At 39.0% G+C, this 25,183-nt stretch overlaps 1 protein-coding gene across 2 annotated transcripts in view; it reads left to right on the top strand.

Moving 5' to 3' along the window:
- Positions 1-25,183, top strand: part of med30 (mediator complex subunit 30) — a 148,052-nt gene that overhangs the window by 49,812 nt on the left and 73,057 nt on the right. The window lies entirely within an intron of this gene.

Genomic DNA, 25,183 nt, shown 5'->3' with positions numbered 1-25,183 from the left:
AGAGATTCGATGACTCTTGCAGACGAGCTTGCACGAGTTAAAACGGGATTCACTACGTTTGTCTGCAAAGCTGAAATCTCTCCTGTCGGTATGGTATACGCTTTCAAACACCTGGGACACATTGTGAATTATCGCAACCATCTTTCATCTGTGCGATTACGCCAGCTCCCTATACTTTGCTTTATCTCGCCAGCTTCCTGTTATTTTTTCGAGGGAAATCCCTCCAGACTTCCAGTCGTTTAATAGAATAATAAACTTAATTCAATATTTTTGTGACCTTCTGAAGATCATGATGTGTGCCAATTGGGAGAAGCGCTGCTGAGGAATTTAGGGAGGACATTCCTGTATGCGTGCTTGACTGTGATGGGGTTTAAGGTTTTACAAAGATAACATTTTAGCAAAGCAAATTTAGCAAACATGCATGATGCATGTGGGACTTGTCCTTCCCCAAGCCAATCGTGCCAACACTTTTTGTTGTGCCTTCTGGGTTTGCTTTGAGTGGGTGGGTAAAAAGAGAGAGAAAGCAAAGTTCTGTTTTCTTTTATGAGTAGTTTTATGAGACGGCTGTATCACTGATTCGTAATGAAAAACATTTAGTAGTTTCTTGACTTATTCTCACATGTGAAACAGATGGTTTCTTTGGGAAAGGGGCAGCATTCATTATTAAGTTCAAAATAGAAGTTGACATAGCCAGCATGACATTGCACAGGATTGCGTGACATAACAATGGCATGGTTTGTACTTATTACACCAGCGTTTTGATTGTAACGTGCATGTCGGTTGTAATTTTGATGATCCAATTTGGAGACGTTGAAATCGCCATGTAAAATTGTTAATTTTAATCAGTAGCTTGTATATGCTATATGTAAGCATCAAGTTAGCACATTTTGAAAAGTGGAACGCTTTCTATCAGGTACGCTTTGCTTTGTTGGCATGGAAAATTGCTTTCAAATACGAGGGAGGAGTATAGTTCACATCTGAAACGATACAGCGCCAATTCCTTGGAATCATAACCAATTCTCAAACGCACCAATTGTCGGTACTTTTATGTGTTAAAAAATATTAATTGTTTTTGATAATAAAATCCCTTTTTTTTTATTGCAACAATGGATATGAGCTGATTATAACTGCTGTTCAGTCCATCTATTTTCTACCGCTTGTCCCTTTCGGAGTCGCAGGGTGCTGGAGCCTAACCCAGCTGCACTCAAGCGGAAGGCAGAGTACACCCTGGACAAGTCACCACCGCATCACAATTGTTAATTTATTATCTCATTTGAAAGTATGACATTAAGTTGCAATTACAGTTGCAAGTCCAAGACGTTAGATGGCAGTAGTTTATATAGTTTATGGTGTTTGTTTTTTTTCTGTTGCGTCCTAAAAAGAATAAATACTATAAGTATTGTAATTATTACACACCAGCGGTTTGATTGTAACGTCTATCTTAATTGTAGTTTTTATTTACACGTTTGAAGGTGTTGAAATTGCCATGTAAAATCGCTAATGCTGATCAATAGCATGTCAATTTCGGAAAAGTGGAGCCGCAATTTTTTTTGTTGGCATTGAAAATTGCAACGTTGCCAATAGGTAGTTTGGCTGAGTTAGCAGTGAGTGCTGCTGGAGTGATCGCCAAGTGCAGAAGTCGACAACTGGGTGTGACTTCACAAGCAACCTGGGTACAGTAACTAGTAGAGGTGTAAAAAAAAAAAATATTTTTTTTTTTCTTCGAATGAATTGCGATTTTTATTTTTAAAGATTCTTAAAGGGGAACTGCACAATTTGTTTTTATTTTGCCTATCATTTACAATCCTTTTAAGAGACAAGAAGACAAGTTTTTAATTTTTTTGGCAGTTAACATATAAAAATGGGCTCGTTGTTGGTGGCAATCAAATCAATTCTACCACTAAATCACTTTAAAAATGCATTAAAAAACCATCAACAATACTTTATTTACGTTTTGTAACTTGTAAAATAACCAAGCTGTAGCGACATTGATATTGTAAGAGCAAATGCTGAGGAACTCGCTTTCTAGCATACTAACACATTGGCGTCCTTCAGTATTAGCCGTAGAAGCTAACTACGGCGAGAGATAAGCTAGCTTCTACGTCAACATGAAACATGTTTGAGTTTGTAATGCACAACAAAATGTGATAAGACACCAATCTGTACTGACTGAAAAACATGAACAATATTATATATAAAGTGTGATTCACTCGATGGACAATTGTCTGTTTCGTCCAGCTGGCCATGTACGTTTTTCCGGTTAATGATGTCGAAAAAGCTTGGCTTCAAGTTCCACATTTTGCAGCTTTGATTCACTTTCACCTCACTCTCTCGGCTTCCGTCTGCTCCAACGTCTCACTCTTCCTTCCTACTGGCTTCTAGAAGCAGTAGTTCATCCTCCATAAATTCAGATTCACAAAGATAAGGTTTTGTCCAAAAATAGTCTTCTTTGTTGTTTGTTACCGAATCTGCCATGATTAGAACACACTTGTGTTTGTATCCGGAAGGGTTTGTTGTCAGAAGTCAGACGTGCGCTGCTATGGAAACGGAAATAAATGCGCCAAAGAATTAGTTCCTGCAATGATTAAAATGACCAAAATACAGTAAATACTGTACATATTACATATTGTTATGAACTTGTCTGTTACTACATGATATATATACTTGCAGTGTGTATATAAAACATTGATGGAGGGTTTTGAAGTTGTTTTAGGGGCTTTAATGGCTCCAGCGGTGACTCTCATTAGCCACATCTTCCAAGTGTTTATCATCTTTAAAATCTTAATAAAAAAATCCATGTGTGTTCTTGTCTCATAATGATTTTGAACAATAAGCAAAAAAAAAAAAAGTGCAGTTCCCCTTTTAATCGTTTCAAAAAAATTACAAATTGTTTTCAAATTTAAAAAAATATAGTATATATGTCCTGTCCATTAGGTAGAACAAAACCAGTTTTCTTTTAAGTAATATATATATATATATATATATATATATATATATATATATATATATATATATATATATATATATATATATATATATATATATATATATATTGTCCAACTCTTAATTACCGATTCCGAGATCAACCGATACCGATATATACAGTCGTGGAATTAACACATTATTATGCCTAATTTTCTAGTGATGCCCCGCTGGATGCATTAAATAATGTAACAAGGTTTTCCAAAATAAATCAACTCAAGTTATGGAAAAAAATGCAAACATGGCACTGCCATATTTATTATTGAAGTCACAAAGTGCATTATTTTTTTTAACATGCCTCAAAACAGCAGCTTGGAATTTGGGACATGCTCTCCCTGAGACCCACTACAACTATGGGAAGTACTATACTTTGACTTTCACAAAGTGCATTATTTTTAATTTTTTTTAAACATGCCTCATAGACAACAGCTACAAAAACAATGAAGGCACACAGCTTCAGTCCTGAGTATACTTGAGTCATAAAGGGGCGGCGTTGAGTTGGACGGGGGGTTAGGGAGTAGCGGGGGGTGTATATTGTAGCGTCCCGGAAGAGTTAGTGCTGCAAGGGGTTCTGGGTATTTGTGCTGTTGTGTTTGTGTTGTGTTACAGTGTGGATGTTCTCCCGAAATGTGTTTGTCATTCTTGTTTGGTGTGGGTTCACAGTGTGGCGCATATTTGTAACAATGTTAAAGTTGTTTATACGTCCACCCTCAGTGTGACCTGTATGGCTGTTGACCAAGTATGCATTGCATTCACTTGTGTATGTGAAAAGCCGTAGATTATATGTGATTGGGCTGGCATGCAAAGGCAGTGCCTTCACGGCACGCCCCCAATATTGTTGTCTGGGTGGAAATCGGGAGAAATTCGGGAGAATGGTTGCCCCCGGAGATTTTCGGGAGGGGCACTGAAATTCGGGAGTCTCCCGGGAAAATCGAAAGGGTTGGCAAGTATGACTGGGAGACGCAACTGCTCTGTACTTCTCCCTACGTCCGTGTACCACTCCGTACACCGGCGTTTTAAAACGTCATACATTTTACTTTTTGAAACCGATACCGATATTTTCCGATATTACATTTTAAAGCATTTATCGGCCGATAATAGAAATGTATCTGAGCTGTTTATCTATTTTATGGAGGAATCTATTTAATCATAGAACTGGCACCCAATGTAATTAAAAAAGTATTGATTTTGAATCGAGAATCGTTTTGAATCGAGAATTGATTCAGAATCGAATCGTTATAACCAAGAATCTAATCAAATTAGGTGGTGCCCAAAGATTCACACTCCTAGTAATAAAGCACCTGTTGGATTTTACACAAATCAGTGGCCGGTAGCACCGGCGGGATTCGGTCGGTGCCAATAAAGTACCGGATTCTATACCCATCCATAATGAATACCTCGTTTTTGCCCACTCAGTGACAGTGCGGCGCCTACAACCGAGCTTTACATCACATGCAACAAAAGTATTGAAATATGGTACTCAATATGGTATTTATGGTATTTAATTGCATGTGAATTTGTCCCAAGTATTAAGTATGTAATTTAGTTCATACCTAAAAAGTACTGAATTCAGTACTTATTCCTTTTCAGTACACATGTTAGTTTACCAGGGATGTGGGTGATTGACAGGCCGCATTAGTATATTACAATTTTCATAAAAAAATATGTGATTGCCATTGCTGATTTTATGCTTTTTAATAAAGATTTGTCTATTTTCCAACAGTGTACAAAATCGGAAATTGGAAAAAACCCTTGGTTTTTCTTTATTGCCATATTGGGCCTGGAAACAAATTTTGAAGAAACGAGTTTAGTTTTGGTTTTATATTGAAGAACGAGTAAAAGATGGATTAGAGTGAAACAGACTTACTTGCGTTATGTCCGTTCTATTGGCACTGTAGAGTAGAATGTACTGTTGGTAGTGGACTATAACAAGAATGGCGGTAGCCAACTAATTATACGCTCCTCTTCTTAAAACCTGGATATGCATCAACACACTCGAAGCCCCGCCCACAGGACCCCTCCACGCCATGTGAAATCGCTGTCAGTAAGTTGAAAGTGTAAAAAAGAAATTAATCTGAAAAACAAAGTTGGAAATGAAAACTTGTGACACACACGAAAACGATACAAATATTTGCATTGTAAAACATCTCATAACACAAATAAATATACCCCCAAAAATCGTGTTTTTTCAATGTTTGTCTTTTTTTTAACTCAACATGTTACGATGCCAAAACAGGTTTCAGTGTCAATACAACATTTTCCTACAATACCAAAACTTACTGGCAATGTTCTGGCCTCGTAATTTCTTAGTATCTTAAGTATCATTCTAAAGTGTCACTTGAGGACACAGCTAAACATGTTACAAGCCAGGAGTAGGCATACTAACAGCTAAACTAGCTGCTAAACTAGCTTAAAACAACGCAAGAAATAAGTGCTTAATAAACTTTAGGAAGGGTAGATGGAACCGTGTAAGCCGCTATTAACTGGAAATTAACAAGTGCCATATATAAGTCTAGAGCAGTGGTTCTTAACCTGGGTTCGATCGAACCCTAGCGGTTCGGTGAGTCGGCCTCAGGGGTTCGGCGGAGCCTCCGCCGCGGAGGTCAAGACACACCCGACTCATCGTGTAAATAAAAACTTCTCCCTTATCTGCGTATTATGGATACCCCCAAACAATGTTGCCTCTAATTTTCCATCTGATTCGCAGGTGTATAATTTGTTGTGAGTTAATGCACTGTGTTGGTTTTGTTCTTTGAACACGATGATGTTCATGCACGGTTCATTTTGTGCACCAGTAAAAAAACATATAACTTTGTCTTGAATTTGAGAAAAAAAACATTTTTTTTTTCACTAAAGAAGTGTTCGGTGAATGCGCATATGAAACTGGTGGGGTTTGGTACCTCCAACAAGGTTAAGAACCACTGGTCTAGAGAGAGGATAATAAACTGGGATGTGAAAGTTCTATGAAAAAACGCAGAAATCTGCGCGTTTTTAAACACTCATTTTCGTGTCAAAATATTACTTTCACGTTTTTTTAATAGAATATATAAGAAAATAGGATCCAAACAAACGCTCGCCTCAACCGCAGGTACTCGCTGTCCCTCTGGCTTAAAGGCCACCCTGAATTGCGGGACAAGGAGGGAGGAAACAAGCCCGCGAGTTAGCATAGTTAGCATCATCTAGCTAACTTACTTGTTGTCGCCTGCGTTAGCTCTCCGAGCCACAACATTGACGGCTTTCTACTTTGCTGCTAATCATATTTGGATGATTACAATCCGAATACTGTTAGTTCCGAACCAGTTGTAGTTCTGCAATATTTATTAGTAGCCAGCAAGAAGGTATCTTTTTGACGTGACAGATTGTAAACAGAGGTCACAACACCCGAAGTATATTACCTGAGGGGGTGTGGCTACAAGATAGAGTTGCCAAATGGGGAAACTTTTTCTGAGTTCTTCGCATGCATGCTATAGAATTTTACATTACATTTTTAATGATAATAATGTTAATAAATTATCTACTTAAAAAAAATGATGTGGTACATTACATGGGACATGTAAGTGTAAAAAAGACAGCCAAAATAGGTTGGTAGATGAGAATAAATGTAAAGGTGAAATATAGTGTAGAAATGCACCTAATTACAAGAAATGTATAATGATTTTCAAAATGTTATTTCGGGGCTTGCTTGGTAGCACTTTGTAGCGATATATAAAGGGCTGCATGTGGCCTGTGGAGCTTTTCAATCTGGCCCGCCGGACATTCCCAAATAATTTTTTTAGATCTTTAAGATCAATCAATCAATCAATGTTTATTTATATAGCCCTAAATCACAAGTGTCTCAAAGGGCTGTACAAGCCACAACGACATCCTCGGTACAGAGCCCACATACGGGCAAGGAAAACTCACCCCAGTGGTACGTCAATGTGAATGACTGAGAAACCTTGGAGAGGACCGCATATGTGGGTAACCCCCCCCCCCCACCTCTGGAAACTGTAGCTGCCATTATGATGTACAGTGATGTTTTCAAATGACTGAAATCTTGAAGTATACAAAGTATTTCAATGGTTGGAATCTGCGCTTTTGCATGATATACTAGTTATTATGGTAATCTAATGAGTTACTATGGTAATCTAATGAGTTACTATAGTAATCTAATTAGTTACTATGGTAATCTAAGTCACAGCAGCTCAGACGAGCCACCAAGCAGTGTGGGTGGGGAGCGTTTCCACATAGTGTTTCCAGCCTGAAATGCGGGTGTCAGGGACAGACGTGGAAGTAGATTTTTACAGCAAAGTTCTAAAGCTTAGTGATGTATCAGATACATCAGATTGTAGGTGGTTTTTATTTTTTTGTTTTTTTTACCCTTCGCATTCATATTTCACTGTTTGTGTTGCATTTTTGTTGCGTTTCGCTTGATTGTAAAATATGTCGATAGAGAGGGGGTGTGACGTTCATATGTTGTCAATATTCAGTGTTTTATTGTTCATAGTTAATATTGTAAATCCCACATTCTTTATTTTCATGTACATTCTGGGTGTCTCATTCAGTAAAAAAACATAAAATTCCATTCCGTTTTTTAAGGCGGTCTGTCATAACGTTTTTAGCATTCAATCAGACATTATTGTGAGGTCTTGTATTAGTGTTCCTAAAAATCAGATATACCGGCCCCCAGACACATTTTTTTTCTCTGAATTTGGCCCCCCGAGTCAAAATAATTGCCCAGGCCTGCCATAAATACATTGAAAAATTTACAATTAATACTAAAATAATGTGATTAGTATGGGCATTGGTATCGCCAGAAATCAGGAATCCGCAGCATAAAAACATGGTCGGAACATCCCCAAGTTTACACCACCAAATTTTATTTGGATTTTAGGTTTTACCTTTATTTAGGTGATTCTAGGTCCAACGTGTGTACACTGTGTTAAAATATAAAAATAAGTGTCTAGTCACACATGACTAGACACATAAAAAAGCCTTGCCTGTACCGGAAGCCTCTCGGCTGTCATGAAAAAAGTAAACCAACTGAGGCAACCTTAACCGGTTTTGGCAGGTGAGGTATAGAAATAAACACAAAAGTACATAAATACGTTAAAAACTTCCCAAGACCCCACTCCAAAGGGTTAATTTAAAGGCCTACTGAAACCCACTACTACCGACCACGCAGTCTGATAGTTTATATATCAATGATGAAATCTTAACATTGCAACACATGCCAATACGGCCGGGTTAGATTAGTAAAGTGCAATTTAAAATTTCCCGCAAAATAGTCTGCTGAAAACGTCTCGGTATGATGACGTTTGCGCGTGACGTCACGGATTGTGCGGACATATTGGGACACCAATGTGGCCAGCTATTAAGTTGTCTGTTTTCATCGCAAAATTCCACAGTATCTGTGTTGGTGAATCTTTTGCAATTTGTTTCATGAACAATGAAGACAGCAAAGAAGAAAGCTGTAGGTGGGATCGGTGTATTAGCGGCTGCCTGCAGCAACACAACCAGGAGGACTTTGAGTTGGATAGCAGACGCGCTACCGTGAGTACGCAGCTTTGGCTTCCAAACATTTGATCACTTGCTCGTACGTGCGTGCCGCTATGTGCATGTCACGTACGTAACTTTGGGGAAATATATGTGCTGTATGAACTTTACGGAGGTGAACGGTACTTTGGGCTGTGGGATTGAGTGTGTTCTGCGGGTGTTTGATATGTATTGGTGGGTTATATGGACGGGAGGGGGGAGGTGTTTGTTATGCGGATTAATTTGTGGCATATTAAATATAAGCCTGGTTGTGTTGTGGCTAATAGAGTATATATATGTCTTGTGTTTATTTACTGTTTTAGTCATTCCCAGCTGAATATCAGGTTCCTCCCGACTCTCACAGCATCTTCCCTATCTGAATCGCTTCCACTGCCCTCTAATCCTTCACTCTCACTTTTCTCATCCACGAATCTTTCATCCTCGCTCAAATTTATGGGGTAATCGTCGCTTTCTCGGTCCGAATCGGTCGATGTGAGGCGCTCCACAACCTGTGACGTCACGCTACTTCCGGTACAGGCAAGGCTTTTTTATCAGCGACCAAAAGTTGCAAACTTTATCGTCGATGTTCTCTACTAAATCCTTTCAGCAAAAATATGGCAATATCGCGAAATGATCAAGTATAGACTTAGACAAACTTTAATGATCCACAAGGGAAATTGTTCAACACAGTAGCTCAGTTACAATGATGGAAAGTGTAAGGATGGAAAGGACAATGCAGGTATAAATAGACTAATATAGCTATAAAAAAATCTAACATATATACGAATATATACATAATATGTGTACAGAATAATTTATATACATATATATTATATTATGTCTATAACATGTATACAATATAAACCAATGACCATGTACAATATTACAGTATATACAGTCTATATGACAGCAGCAGCATAAAATAGAGAGTAGGTCCAGCAGGAAATAGAAAATAGACATTATAAACATTATAAACAAAGACACATAGAATGGACCTGCTATCCCCGTTTTAATAAGAAAATTTCATTTCAATAGGCCTTTAAAACAACAACAAAAACTGATTTTTAGCTACAAACAGAAAACTTGAAAGAAGTACAGACTGCACATGGTGCAAGGAAACAATGCCTTTTATTTCTTTTGGGTGAGCTGTTGACTTTTTGAGTGGCCTCAAATGTCAACACACTCTTAAGAGCTTTTTCAAATGTGTTACCTGTCAAATGTGTTTTCGCCCCGGTCTGATAGAGGGGCCTGTGGCGTGCAGCGCAGATAATGGTTCTTTAAACCGACGCACTGGGTTGTCAGTCAACTCTAAAAGTATTTTGTAGAGATTGCAGCCTTCATTCTGACAAATACAAACCGGACACACTTATAAGCTCCACATAGAAGAAGCCAACAAAACATGAACCTTTTTATGAAAAAGATTTCAGGGAGGGAAAAAGCAGAACGCCACATAATCAGAAGCATGTTGTTTTTAATTAAAAAAACATGGCAGAGTGAATTGCTATTTTATAAAAGTGCTGACTTGGCACAAGGACAGTCTTGTCAACATTAAAAAAAAACCTTCACTTGGTGTAGCACAGTATTTCTAAATTATTTTCTGTCATGCCCCATCCCCCTATGTTATGAACATTGAAATACTGAATTGAAGTATTGAGAACCGGATCTTTTTTATTTTTATTATTATTATTTATTATTTCTAAATTGAAAACACTTCCTTGTGGTCTACATAACGTGATGGTGGTTCTTTGGTAAAAATGTTGCATAGATTATGCTTTACAGATCATCTTTAAGTCGCTTTCTGACAGTCGCTTCCGGATGCGCCGTTTTGTGGGCGGTCTTATTTACGTGGCTCACCTTCGACAGCGTCCTCTCCCCGTCATCTTTGTTGTAGCGGTGTAGCGGGCAAGGACGGGAGTGGAAGAAGTGTCAAAAGATGGAGCTAACTATTTTAATGACATTCAGACTTTACTTAAATCAGTAACGGAGCAACATCTACTCATCCGGAAACAACAACAAGGCCGCAAATGTGTCCCGTGAAAAACCGTCCGACCGGAACTCTCTAATAACTAAAGTTCCTTGGGTGAATAATGTAAACTTACTACACCGGTATGTTTTAGCGCTTTCATGGCGAGTTTACTGACAGATATAAGTAAGAACATTACACTACTTTATATTAGAAATAGCAACAGCGGAGGATGAATGTCCCATAACAAGAAGATAAAGATAAAGAAGAAACTTATCGACTTCGGTGTCGTCACGGAATACAAAGGCGCATGCGCGCAATTTTTCAGGATTTATGCAGATCCCAAATACAGATCAGCAGGTACCAGAAGGTAAGAAAAGTTGCTTTTGCAAAGTATTGCAAAACAAAACGCCAGATAATGTCTTACCTTATACGCACACCATAATAATACTTGTATGTTTAATGCGCCCACAATCCATCAAGCGGTGCGGCTTCACAGCTTACCAAAGTAGTACTAAAACATTTTGATAGATTTTTGAGCGCCGTATGTAATGTTCTTTATTTTCAATGGAACATATAAAATGTTGGTGTTGTTTACTGGAGTCATATTGCCTTCATAGTGCAGTCTACAAGTATCTCTTATGTTTGACTGCTTCGAGGTGGGTAAGCAAAACCAGAATTATTCCGTACATAAGGCGCACTGTCGAGTTTTGAGGGGAAAAAAAGGATTTTAAGTGCGCCTTATAGTCCGGAAAATACGGTACTCAAAGTGAAAATGGTTTACTGGGATGTTTTTAAATTTAATTTTATTTGTATTCATGATTTTAATAGACCTAAAGGTGTTGTTTGCAATTTACACAGATGTCTAGAGGGTGCTAAAGTTCCAATGTATTTTACACAGTATATACCGCCCTCTTCCGGCTTCTAGGACATAATAACGTAACTCCGTACGTAACACATGCAAGCGCATTAGTTTTGGGTGTTGTTAGCTAATAATAGCGATTTGGATAGTTAGTGTTAGCTGTCGTTGAATGTATATTCTATCATAACAACGTGACTGCTAATTGTTTGTTGCTTGTCTTGGACTGTTTTTGTGTGTGCATGTACATGTTGACGAGACAGGGTGAGTGACCGCCGTAAACACCAATCATTTTATCCGGGCCAGTAAAAAATTTTACCACACAAACTTAGTAATTGTGAAAAGTATAGACAATTGTCGAACAATTGTGTTCGTTAAACCACTACTGGTAACATACGTTTGCTTTGAAAAATGTAACTCTGAGCAAGTTGCAAACAGCCCCGTTAAAAGTGTCATATTATGATTTTTTTCCTACATTTAAAGGCCTACTGAAATGGTTTTTTTTTATTTAAACGGGAATAGCAGATCCATTCTATGTGTCATACTTGATCATTTCGCGATATTGCCATATTTTTGCTGAAAGGATTTAATAGAGAAAATCGACGATAAAGTTCGCAACTTTTGCTCGCTGATAAAAAAAAGCCTTGCCTGTACCGGAAGTAGCGTGACGTCACAGGAGCTAGTATTCCTCACAATTCCCCATTGTTTACAATGGAGCGAGAGAGATTCGGACCGAGAAAGTGATGATTACCCCATTAATTTGAGCGAGGATGAAAGATTCGTAGATGAGGAACGTTACAGTGAAGGACTTGAGAGACAGTGATGGACGTATCTTTTTTCGCTCTGACCGTAACTTAGGTACAAGCTGGCTCATTGGATTCCACACTCTCCTTTTTTTATTGTGGATCACGGATTTGTATTTTAAACCACCTCGGATACTATATCCTCTTGAAAATGAGAGTCGAGAACGCAAAATGGACATTCAGTGCCTTTTATCTCCACGACAATACATCGGCGAAATGCTTTAGCTACGAGCTAACGTGATAGCATCGTGCTTTAACTGCATATAGAAACAAAAAAATAAAGGATAGAAGGAAGGATAGATAGAAAATCAACAATACTATTAAACCGTGGACATGTAAATACACGGTTAATGCTTTCCAGGCTGGCGAAGGTTAACAATGCTGTGCTAACGACGCCATTGAAGCTAACTTAGCAACTTAGCAACGGGACCTCACAGAGCTATGCTCTGTTGATGAGTAGATGAGGGCTGGCTGGCGTAGGTGGAGAGCTTCCACCTACGCCAGCCAGCCCTCATCTACTCATCAACACCCGTGCTCACCTGCGTTCCAGCGATCGGCAGAAGGACGAAGGACTTCACCCGATGCGTTTGGCGGCCCGGAGACGTAGGAAGTCAAGGTGAGGTCGGCGGCTAGCGCGGCTAGCGCGGCTAGCATGGCTAGCGCTCCAACAAAGTCCTCCTGGTTGTGTTGCTGTAGTCCGCTGCTAATACACCGATCCCACCTACAACTGTCTTCTTTGCAGCCTTCATTGTTCATTAAACAAATTGCAAAAGATGTCCAAAATACTGTGGAATTATGAAATGAAAACAGAGCTTTTTGTATAGGATTCTACGGGTACCATAACTTCCGTTACTCTGACTTCGTCACGCGCATACGTCATCATACCGCGACGTTTCAGCCGGATATTTCCCGGGAAGTTTTAAAAGTCACTTTATAAGTTAACCCGGCCGTATTGGCATGTGTTGCAATGTTAAGATTTCATCATTGATATATAAACTATCAGACTGCATGGTCGGTAGTAGTAGGTTTCAGTAGGCCTTTAATACACTTCCTTGTTGTCTACATGTCAACTGGTGGTGTTTTGGTCAACATTTTGCATAGATTTTCTTTTAAAGACCGTCTTCAAGCTGCTTTCTGACTCTCGCTGTTTTGTAGGTGGTCTCAAATTGAGTGCCAAAGTCCTCCTCCTGGCCAAGCCCATTTAGACCATTTTACTCTACAGGCCAAAGTGGCCCAAATCAGATTTTTTTTAATCAGATTTTTTCCAGCAGATTGTTTACACTGCAAGTAAAATGTGATTTTTTATCAGACTCCAGTGTAAACGCGCACAGGCCCCAAATGTGGCCCCAATGTGGCCTCGACGTCACTTGCATGCAAACTTCGATAAAGTGAAAAAAAAGGAAGTTGACCGGGAGGAAGTCGCTACTTCTACAAAATAAAATAAAAGTCGTAACACCTTAAAAATGAGTGTTTATTTACGTGAAAGAAAAAAGTAATGTATGACTGGATATATATATATATATATATATATATATATATATATATATATATATATATATCCAGTCATACATTACTTTTTTCTTTCATATATATATATATATATATATATATATATATATATATATATATATATATATATATATATATATATATATATATATATATATATATATATATATATATATATATATATATATATACATACATACACACACAGTAGGGTTGTCCTGATACCAATATTGTGCAATATTGTGGTACCGGTACCAAAATATATTTAGAAAATGGCATTGTTGGCTTTATTTTAACAAAAAATCTTACGGTACATTAAACATATGTTTCTTATTGCAATCGAAGAACAATTTTGGCCTTAAATGAAATAGTGAACATACTAGACAATTTGTCTTTAAGTAGTAAGTAAGCAAACAAAGGCTCCTATTGTCTGCTGACGTATGCAGTAACATATTGTGTCATTTCTCATTCTATTATTTTATCAAAATTATGAGGGACAAGCTGTAAAAATTGATTATTAATCTACTTGTTCATTTACTGTTAATATCTGGTTATTTTCTGTTTCAACATGTTCCATCTACACTTCTGTTAAAATGTAATAATCACTTATTCTTCTGTTGTTTGGATACTTTACATTAGTTTTGGATGATACCACAAATTTAGGTATCAATCCGATTTCAAAATGTTGTTACAGGATCATACATTGATTATAATCAAAGTCCTCATGTCCGTGGATGTATTTTCTGAGTTTATAAACATAATATGAAAAAAATATAGATGTAATCATAGTAGTATTGACTAGATACGCTCTTGTAGTTGATATCATTACAGTGGATGTCAGGTGTAGATCCATCCATGGCATTTGTTTATATTAAGGAACGGCGTCATTAGCGGTAGTGAAGCATGTTTAGCTATTCCTCGTCCTGCAGGGATGATACTTGTAAAAAACGTACTTTATTTGTCGCCATGGAGGCGAGGATTAGTGATTTAGAAGTAGCTAAAACACTGCCGACTGCGAATGCATCTTTTTTCTGTAGCTAGCTATCCATGTCTTAAAGCACCTCTTCCTGAGGGCGTTTCAGTGTTATAGCTTCACCTTTAACGTTAGTTTTTAGGCCAAAATACATCAGTTCTCCCTTTTCTGTCTACACATACTGCCTGCTTGTAAGTACTGCTTGATTGTGCGCTGCCAAACATGCTCCTCTGCTCGTAAAACCAGCAATGTCATGACGTGCCGTCATGCCCGTTTAAAATTATATATTTTTTTTAAATAAAAGGGGAACCGGTACTTTTAAAACAGAGTATAGTAACGTTTTTGATTCATTAGATTCTATTACTATACTATTAGATGATACTATACTACTACTGGTATACCGTATAACCCTAATATATAGCGTAATATATTTGGGAGGGTTCTCATCTTTTAATGGCTGTTGAGTAGAAGAGACAATGACAATCTACGTGAGCTTTATTTTTCAACTCACATATAAGCAAATGCGCCACAGCAACCATTCCGGTCCTTCAACAATCGCTATTTCTTCGTAATCAAAATATGTATTTATATATTACATACAACCTATTATTTGCGCACTATTGACAAGTGATGCACCGAAAATCCGGTCATCTTAAATTGACTTGGCTCACCAAAAACGGATGTTGTGATGAAATATCCACTTCCGCTGGCGACTGCGTCTTTCCCGGTGCACGCTAATGACGTAGCTCGCCCAAAAGCTGACAAAAAAGTTACATTCAGGTCGCATTGCGTTTAGACTGAAGTCACATTTGAGAAGACCAGATTCCAATCAGATTCAGGACTATCTCCTGATGTGGCCTGAATCTGATGCCAAAAGATCAGATTTGAAGCACTTTGGAGCGTTAAGACTGTCAAAAAAATGCAATCTGTGTCACTTGAGGGCAAATAAGTCAGATTGTGTGTGCAGTGTAAACGTGGCCTTAGACTGTGTCTCCACCCTGTCAGCAATATTGCAGATTTTAGCGCTTCCATATGGCGTCTACAGACATACGTTAGAACTATAAGCTACCTTTTATTGGAAATGGCAACAGGGGAGTATGCATGTGCATGTAAGAGCCAGTCTGCCCCACAACAAGAGGCTAGAGCAGGGGTCGGCAACCCGCGGCTCCGGAGCCGCATGCGGCTCTTTGACCACTCTGATGCGGCTCAGCTGCATACTTGCCGACCCCCCCGATTTTCCCAGGAGACTTATGGATCTCAGTGCCTCTCCTAGATAACTCCCAGGGCAAATATAATCCTATTTTCACTCTAATTATTAAATTAAGGGCGTGCCCTAATTGCACCGCAGTAATTGTTCTCTATAGCATTTGCAAACAGCGTGCCAGCCCGGCCACATGTTGTATGTAGCTTTTACTTGCACACGTGGGAGACAGCAAAGCATACTTAGTCATCAGCCACACAGCTTACACTGACGGTAGCCGTATAAAACAACTTTAACACTGTTACGTTACAAATATGCGCCACACCGTGAACCCACACCAAAAAAGAATGAAAAACACATTTCTGGAGAACATCCCACCGTAACACAACATAAACACAACACAACCAATACCCAGAATCCCATGCAGCCCTAACTCTTCCGGTCTAGATTATACACCCCGCTACCACCAACCCCCCCCCCCCATCCCCCCCCACCCCCAGCAACCCCCCTCCCCCCCCCCACGTGCGTCGGTTGAGCGGAAGAGTTAGTGCTGCATGGGATTCTGGGTATTTGTTGTGTTGCGTTTATGTTGTGTTACAGTGCAGATGTTCTCCAGAAATGTGTTTGTCATTCTTTTTTGGTGTGGGTTCAAAGTGTGGCGCATATTTGTAACGTAACAGTGTTAAAGTTGTTTTATACGGCTACCGTCAGTGTAAGCTGTGTGGCTGCTGACCTAGTACGCCTTGCTGTCACTTACGTGAGCAAGCTGAAACTGCATTCTACATGTAGTCGAGCAGGTACACTGTTTGGGCAGGCTGTAGAGGGCGCCAAAAGCAGTGCCATCACGCCCTGATATTCGGGAGTCTCCCGGAAATAATGAGAGGGCTGACAAGTATGACGCTATCAAGCGCCATTCATTCAAAACTTGCGGGCCGCACTAAAACCTCTCCCATATATGGAGATATCCACTGACGTAACTAAGGGGCGAAATACGTCACAATCGTCTGAAATACCAAATAGCTCGTTTGGAGCAAATTCGGAAGAAAACAGGATTATTTTAATAAATATCTCCGCCATGCCTCCATAGTTTGAATAAAAATTTTAGAGATTTATGGGGATCTAAACTACACAAAAACAGGTACAACAGGTAAGAAACGTTGGTTTTAGACAATAGGACCCTTTTAAGTTAAGTACCAATGATTGCCACACACACATTAGGTGTGGTGAAATTATCCTCTGCATTTGACCCATCCCCTTGTTCACCCCCTGGGAGGTGAGGGGAGCAGTGAGCAGCAGCGGTGGCCGCGCCGGGAATAATTTTTGGTGATTTAACCCCCAATTCCAACCCTTGATGCTGAGTGCCAAGCAGGGAGGTAATGGGTCCCATTTTTATAGTCTTTGGTATGACTATGCCAGTGTTTTGAACTCACGACCTACCGATCTCAGGGCGGACACTCAATTTAAACATTGGTCACTTGTTAGCTCTATCAGATTGTTCCTTTTCTAAAAAGGTATATGACTTTTTAAAATGTGTTATTTTTGTGCACATTTTCACCTTGCGATGTGGTGAACAACTTTGTTTGAGGCCAACAGTGCTTTTTATTTACTGTCGCGATACTCCTAAAATGACCAGAAAAAGGCATTGTGGCTTAGTGACACAAATGGGGTGTAAGTAAGGTCTTCATATGCCGTCTTAATTTGTTGGTTTCATGCGGTCTACTACTAGAGTTTTTAGGAATAAAACGCACACGGGTCATTCCTCATTTCCTACCGTATTGACGGTAAACCCAAGGGCTATGTCAGTTCCGTCTTATTTCCTGACTTCATTTCGGTTATCATCACTTGTTTTCCTAGCCTGTCACGCCTCCGCCCTTTTTCCTTTTCATTCCTGTCACAATCTTCTTCCAGCATCTCTCCGTCAGCTCTTTTTAGCGGCCTTCGTCTGTACTACTCCGACTGGGTTGAACAGGCCGCCTGTTGACTAATTGGAGCACTGCTGCCGTCTTGGTGGAGGCTTGTGTATTGTTCAAGCATGAGGGACGTTTATTATCTGTCATTGTTTTCTTTTTCAAACTCCCAACAATACATTCACAAGGAAACACTTTTGCTTTTAGGTAGGTTCAAGCAGGTCATGTCTAAATTGGACTTCTACCTCCTCTTTGTTGGACTCTGGCACTGCATGTAACTGTGTTTTTGTTCAGTTCAGTTTTAGTTTATTTGGAACATGCATACAATTACAATGTAATGCATCACATATTTCCAGTTGTTTCATTACAACATGTCCGAAAAGGGGTAAGAAGAAGCAGAGCTTATTTAATCCTACCCCTTTTCATTCCATACCAATTTTATCCCATTTTCTTGTTCTCAGTAACAGAACAGTGACTAAATAAATAATAAATAAATAATATACCATAGTAAGTAAACATATATTAAATACATAAATAATTGTTATCTCACAAGAAAAAAAAAAGGGTTCAAGATGTTCATCATAATTATTGTTCTGTGTACTTTGTGAACACGTGTAGTGTAAACAGTCTCTTAAACTGAATCATATTGATGCTTTGTTTGATTTCTTTGGTTAATCCATTCCATAATTTAATTCCACATACGGATATGCTAAAGGTTTTAAGTGTTGTACGATTATACAAATGTTTTAAATAAGATTTCTCTCTAAGGTTATGTTTCTCCTCTTTTGTTAAAGGCCTACTGAAATGATTTTTTTTAATTTAAACTGGAATAGCAGATCCATTCTATGTGTCATACTTGATCATTTCGCGATATTGCCATATTTTTGCTGAAAGGATTTAGTAGAGAAAATCGATGATAAAGTTCGCAACTTTTGCTCGCTGATAAAAAAGCCTTGCCTGTACCGGAAGTAGCATGACGTCACAGGAGGTAATATTCCTCACAATTTTCCTTTGTTTACAATGGAGCGAGAGGGATTCGGAGCGACAAAGCGACGATTACCCCATTAATTTGAGCGAGGATGAAAGATTCGTGGATGAGGAACGTTAGAGTGAAGAACTAGAGGCAGTGCAGGACGTATCTTTTTTCGCTCTGACCGTAACTTAGGTACAAGCTGGCTCATTGGATTCCACACACTCTCCTTTTTCTATTGTGGATCACGGATTTGTATTTTAAACCACCTCGGATACTATATCCTCTTGAAAATGAGAGTCGAGCACGCGAAATGGACAGTCACAGTGACTTTTATCTCCACGACAATACATCGGTGACACACTTAGCTACTGAGCTAACGTGATAGCATCGTTCTCAAATGCAGATAGAAACAAAATACATAAATCCCTGACTGGAAGGATAGACAGAAGATCAACAATACTATTAAACCATGTACATGTAACTACACGGTTAATAATTCTCAGCCTGGTAAAGCTTAACAATGCTGTTGCTAACGACGCTAAGACTAACCTAGCAACTTAGCAACCGGACCTCACAGAGCTATGATAAAAACATTAGCGCTCCACCTACGCCAGCCAGCCCTCATCTGCTCCTCAACAGCCCTGCTCACCTGCGTTCCAGCGATCGACGGCGCGACGAAGGACTTCATCCGTGGGTTTGGCGGCTAGCATCGGCTAGGCGTCTGATATCCAAGTAAGTAGTCCTTGTTGTGTTGCTACAGCCAGCCGCTAATACACCGATCCCACCTACAACGTTCTTCTTTGCAGCCTCCATTGTTCATTAAACAAATTGCAAAAGATTCACCAACACAGATGTCCAGAATACTGTGGAATTATGAAATGAAAACAGAGCTTTTTCTACGGGCTCCGAATACTTCCCTTGTCCTCGTGACGTCACACGCATACGTCAGCGTAATAAAACGTTTTTAACCGGAAGTGTGGCGGGAAATTTAAAATTGCACCTTATAAGTTAACCCGGCCGTATTGGCATGTGTTGCAATGTTAAGATTTCATCATTGATATATAAACTTTCAGACTGCGTGGTCGGTAGTAGTGGGTTTCAGTAGGCCTTTAAGAAGAACTGTTGTACATTCTTGGGTAGCAGGTTATAGATTATACATCATTTTAGCTGTTTGCAATTGCACCAAATTGTTGAATTTCAATATTTTTGATTCAATAAATAAAGGGTTTGTATGTTCTCTATATCCAACATTATGTATTATTCTAATTGATCTTTTTTGTAACACAGCTAGTGAATGAAGCGCACATTTGTAGTTGTTTCCCCATATTTCTACACAATAACTCAGATATGGTAACACTAGTGAGCAGTAAAGAATATGAAGTGATTTTTGGTCTAGAATATGGCTGGGGGATATGGCCTTTTTTAAATATCTTGATATTTTTAGGCCATATCGCGATACACGATATATATCTCGATATTTTGCCTTAGCCTTGAATGAACACTTGATGCATATAATCCCAGCAGTATGATGATTCTATGTGTCTACATTAAAACGTTCTTCTTCATACTGCATTAATATATGCTCATTTTAAACTTTCATGCAGAGAGGGAAATCACAACTAAGTCAATTGACCAACACTGTATTTATTAAACAGTTATTAAGCAGTGGCACAAACATTCATGTCATGTCAAAACAGAATATGCAAGATTGTCAGAGACATTTTAAAACAAGCTATGAGTGCACTTTTGTGCATGATGTCACTAAGATGACATATCAAAACAACACTAAATTAAAGTGCACTTTTTGTACAAACCGCCACTACATGTCACACAAGATATTTCAATAACTGTCAAATAAAAGATCTGCATAATAGGAAATTAAATAGTGTATGTCCTTCGCTATGTGGTAGGTTCCGGTGGACGTTATCTCCTTCTGTTGTTGACTATTTTTTTCATACGGTGTTGATGTGGAAATGGTTGCCTCTGCCTTTTGTTGGTGTGGCACCGAACGGAGATGTTGACATGCAGAGTAAGTACTTTTCATTCTCTAGCGGGTGACTTTTCAAATGATGCTACTTATTAGCAGTAATGCTACTTTTTGTAGCAAAGCTTTTGCCCCACACTTGACAAATTATGGTTGTCTGTCCGAGACATATTCCCACTTGAAGCCAAACCACCGCCAGACGATGGACCCTGTGCCGTTTTACTTGGGAATTAATTCTTCCTTCATTTGTTACCAGATTTGCACCTTCTTTCTCTCGTATTACCACTCACACCACAGCTAACTTTAGCCATGCTGCTACCTCTCTGCACAGCGAGGGCGTATACGTATGTGACGTATGTAAGAAGGTGCACTTGTTTACGTCTCTGTGAGAAGGAGAGACTAGAAAGAGTGAGAAGAGAGCCTGTAGTGTAATGCCTGCAGCTAAAAGTAACTGTGTGAGAACTTATACTCGAATATCACGATATAGTCATTTTCTATATCGCACAGAGACAAACCCGCGATATATAGAGTATATCGGTATATCGCCCAGCCCTAGTCTAGAACATCCATCCATCCATTTTCTACCGCTTATTCCCTTCGTATTTATCTTTATTCATTACTGACGTGTTTCTTGCTACTTTATGTTGCATATTTTGTACATGAGATTTCATCTGATATTACACCAAAAAATGTGTTTTCTTTTACCCTTTCAATATCTACTCCATCTATTTGTAATTGTGTTTGACTTTCCCTTCTACTGTTACCAAATAGCATTATTTTAGTTTTACTGTGATTCAAAGATAGTCTGTTTTTGTCAAACCATCTGTGTAATAAATGTTTGTCTTTGAAAGTAAAATTGTACTATACTGCTGTACTTCTGAATTTCTGCTTCCATTACTAGGAGCAGAGTCGGAAATGCATGAGTTGTTGCATGAATATATGTAAGGGTAAGTGGGTGAAATTCATACACGTTACCTCCTTAAAGTTGCCATATTTCATTAGTTTGGTAGTTATTGATAGTGGAGTGCGACAAAGGTTCAGATTAAGCCCATCCTATGTTTTTTAATGAAACCTTTTAGCATCTCTTGTCAGCTGTGGATGTGTTTTGTTTGGGGATCTGTTTGTACCGAGTGAGAGAGCGAGCGGTTTTGTTCTTTCTTCATAGAAGGAAGATTGTGTTTTCACTTGCACATCACACGCACATTCACAAAGTATGTATGTGTGTGCATGCAGGTTGAAGCCCTTTTGTTTCCCCCGCTCTTTATGTGCATTTGTGGCTCTCTACAGATATTGCATGCCAGGCTGTATGTGTGTGCCGCAATGATAATATCCTAGGTCAGGAGTGTCAGCGGCAGCAGAAAGGAGAATTGGTTATTTTTGTGAGCTCTGCAGCGCTCCCCTGGCTGCTTTTAAATGTTAACACAACAGGGAAACATTGCAGTGGACCTTGTGCTCACCTGCGTTTAGCTCTATGAAAAAACACCGACATAAAAACAAACAAAAAAACTCAGCCCAGGCAGCATTTTAACACAATGCCTGTAAAAAACTGCTAATTTAGTTAAGATAAAATAGTTAATTGCAGTACAATCAATACAAACATAAATCAAAGTTCAAGTGCAGCAAAATAGTATTTGTTTTCCCCATTAGACACAGCGATTCATAAGAGATAAATAACCTTGTATGTGATGTGACCTTCCCTTCATTACTTCACATTAGTATGCAAACTGAGTTCTGTCAATGGAGGTATGTGTAGCTAGTGTATGGAAGTTTAGAAGACAGGACTACTGAAATTTGCTCAGAACAGGTTCACGAGGTATTGTGTTATGCCTGCTGATGCTAAAGTCAGCATGCAAACATTCTCACAGAGAAACCGACATGTTTATGTTTGGAAGGTTTTTTGCTGACTTTGCAAACTCTGCCAGTTTTCACATTAACAGCCCCCCATAAATGTTACAATTATAGTACAATTGAACTTTCTTTGTCAAGGTCATACAATTTGGAGCAATCAGCATTTTAAAAAATGTGCTTATAAAGTTGCTTACATTTTGCCCATCACCCACAATCCCTCTGTGAGACAAGGGCACACAAGTGAGGCATGTAAAGGAGATTAATCTATTCCGCCAATAAATCCTTCTAAAAAACATCCAAAAACCGCTAACAACGCTCCATTTACATGTCGTGACCTGCATATTGACCAAGCTATAGTGACATTGCTGTTGATGAGCGGGTCTATTCAGGTCTTTTTTCATACAAAAGGTGCACCGGATTATAAGGCGCATTAAAGGGGTCATATTATGATTTTTTTCTAAATTTAAAACACTATCTTGTGGTCTACATCAGTGGTCCCCAAACTTTTTGTAACTGCGGACCGGTCAACGCTTGAAAATTTGTCCCACGGACCAGGGGGGGGAAGGGAGAGATGGTATTGTATTTATTTATTTATTTATTTATTTATTGTCATAAAATACAATCATGTGTGCTTACGGACCGTATCCCTGCAGACTGTATTGATCTATGGTATATTGATATATAATGTAGGGACCAGAAATATTAATAACAGAAAGAAACAACCCTTTTGTGCGAATGAGTGTGAATGAGTGTAAATGGGGGAGGGAGGTTTTTTGGGTTGGTGCACTAATTGTAAGTGTATCTTGTGTTTTTTATGTTGATTTAATAAAAAAATAAAAACCTTTATTTTATTTTTTTATTTTTATTTCTTGTGCGGCCCGGTACCAATCGATCCACGGACCGGTACCGGGTGGTTGGGGACCACTGGTGGTGTGATGGTGGTTCTTTGGTCAAAATGTTGCATAAATTATGTTTTACAGATTATCAAGTAGCTTTCAGAGCGTCTCTTCAGGATGCGCCGTTTTGTGAGCGGTCTTATTTACGTGGCGTATTCTCCCCGTCATCTTTGTTGTAGCGGTGTAGCGTGCAAGGACGGGAGTGGAAGAAGTGTCAAAAGATGGACTTAACTGTTTTAATGACATTCAGACTTTACTTAAATCAATAACGGAGCAGCATCTTCTCATCCGTGGCTCAATAATGCAACATCAACGCCGTAAATGTGTCCCGTGAAAAACCGTCCGACTGGAACCCTAAAGTTCCGTGGGTGAATTATGTAAACCCCCTACAGTTTTTAGCACTTTGATAGCTAGTCTACTGACAGATATAAGTAAGAACTTTACGCTACTTTATATTAGAAATGGCAACAGTGGAAGATGAATGCCACATAAGAAGATAGAGAAAAAGAAGAAGCTTATGACTTCGGCGACGGACAATGGCGGAAGCGCGCACATTTTCAGGACTTATGCAGATCCCAAATACAAATCAACAGGTACCAGAAGGCAAGAAAAGTTTGTTTTGCATAATACTGCGAAACAAAACGGCAGGTAATATGTCTGCTAATAGGTGCCATTTTGCGGTCCTTGTACACACCATAGTAATACTTGTATGTTTAATGCGCCGACAATCCATCCAGCGGTGCGGCTTCATAGCTTACCGAAGTCGTACTAAAAACATTTTGACAGATTTTTGAGCGCCATGTGTAATGTTCTATATCAGGGGTCGGGAACCTTTTTGGCTGAGAGAGCCATGAAAGCCAAATATTTTAAAATGTATTTCCGTGAGAGCCGTATAATATTTTTTAACAATGAATACAACTAAATGCGAGCATTTTTAAGTAAGAACAACATTTTTAGAGTTTAATGAGTCTCTTATTCTTTTTAATAACAATGTTGTTCTGAAGCTAATCAATAATAAATGAAATACTTCTTACCATTAATGTGACTTCTGGTGCTGCATGGTTTTGCTGATGGCTTTGTAGTCTGGTTGATACGTGGTTATTTTTAACACTGTGATTACCAGCGGAATTATTCATTACTTATCGTGTTAAGCAGTGTCAGCTAGGATTGATCTGAGAGCCAGATGCAGTCATCAAAAGAGCCACAGGTTCCCTACCCCTGTTCTATATTCTCAATGGAACATTTCAAGTTTGGTGTTGTTTACTCGCGCCATCTTGCAGTTTACACATATCTCTTATGCATGACTGGTCACACTTATCCTTACACCATGTTCCAAATAAAATTGCTTCGAGGTCGGTAAGCACAACCAGAATTATGCCGTACATTAGGCGCACCGGGTTATAAGGCGCACTGTCGATTTTTGAGAAAATGAAAGGATTTTAAGTACGCCTTATAGTTCGAAAAATACAGTACTTTCCTGGCGTAGTGACACAGCGCCATTATTACAGTGCGACTCACACTCCTCTGGCCACGAGGGAGAAGTAATGCTAGCTACTGGAGCTACTTCTGTTGTTGCTGTATCACCTTTGAGTTTGGAAAAGTCAATGCCAGGTTATAAAGCATGCCTTTTACCTGTAATTGTAGACCATTGTAGCACCAAGACGCGAAGTTGGATACAATTGAAATTCCACATGTTATGCTAAAAATCTGGACTGACTAAAGCAGTAGACTCGACAACATCGCTTTAAAGACTCAACGAGATGCTCATTTG

This window comes from Entelurus aequoreus, linkage group LG20, assembly GCF_033978785.1.
Source record: "Entelurus aequoreus isolate RoL-2023_Sb linkage group LG20, RoL_Eaeq_v1.1, whole genome shotgun sequence".
Lineage (NCBI taxonomy): Eukaryota > Metazoa > Chordata > Actinopteri > Syngnathiformes > Syngnathidae > Entelurus > Entelurus aequoreus.
This window is presented reverse-complemented; position numbering and strand designations above follow the sequence as displayed.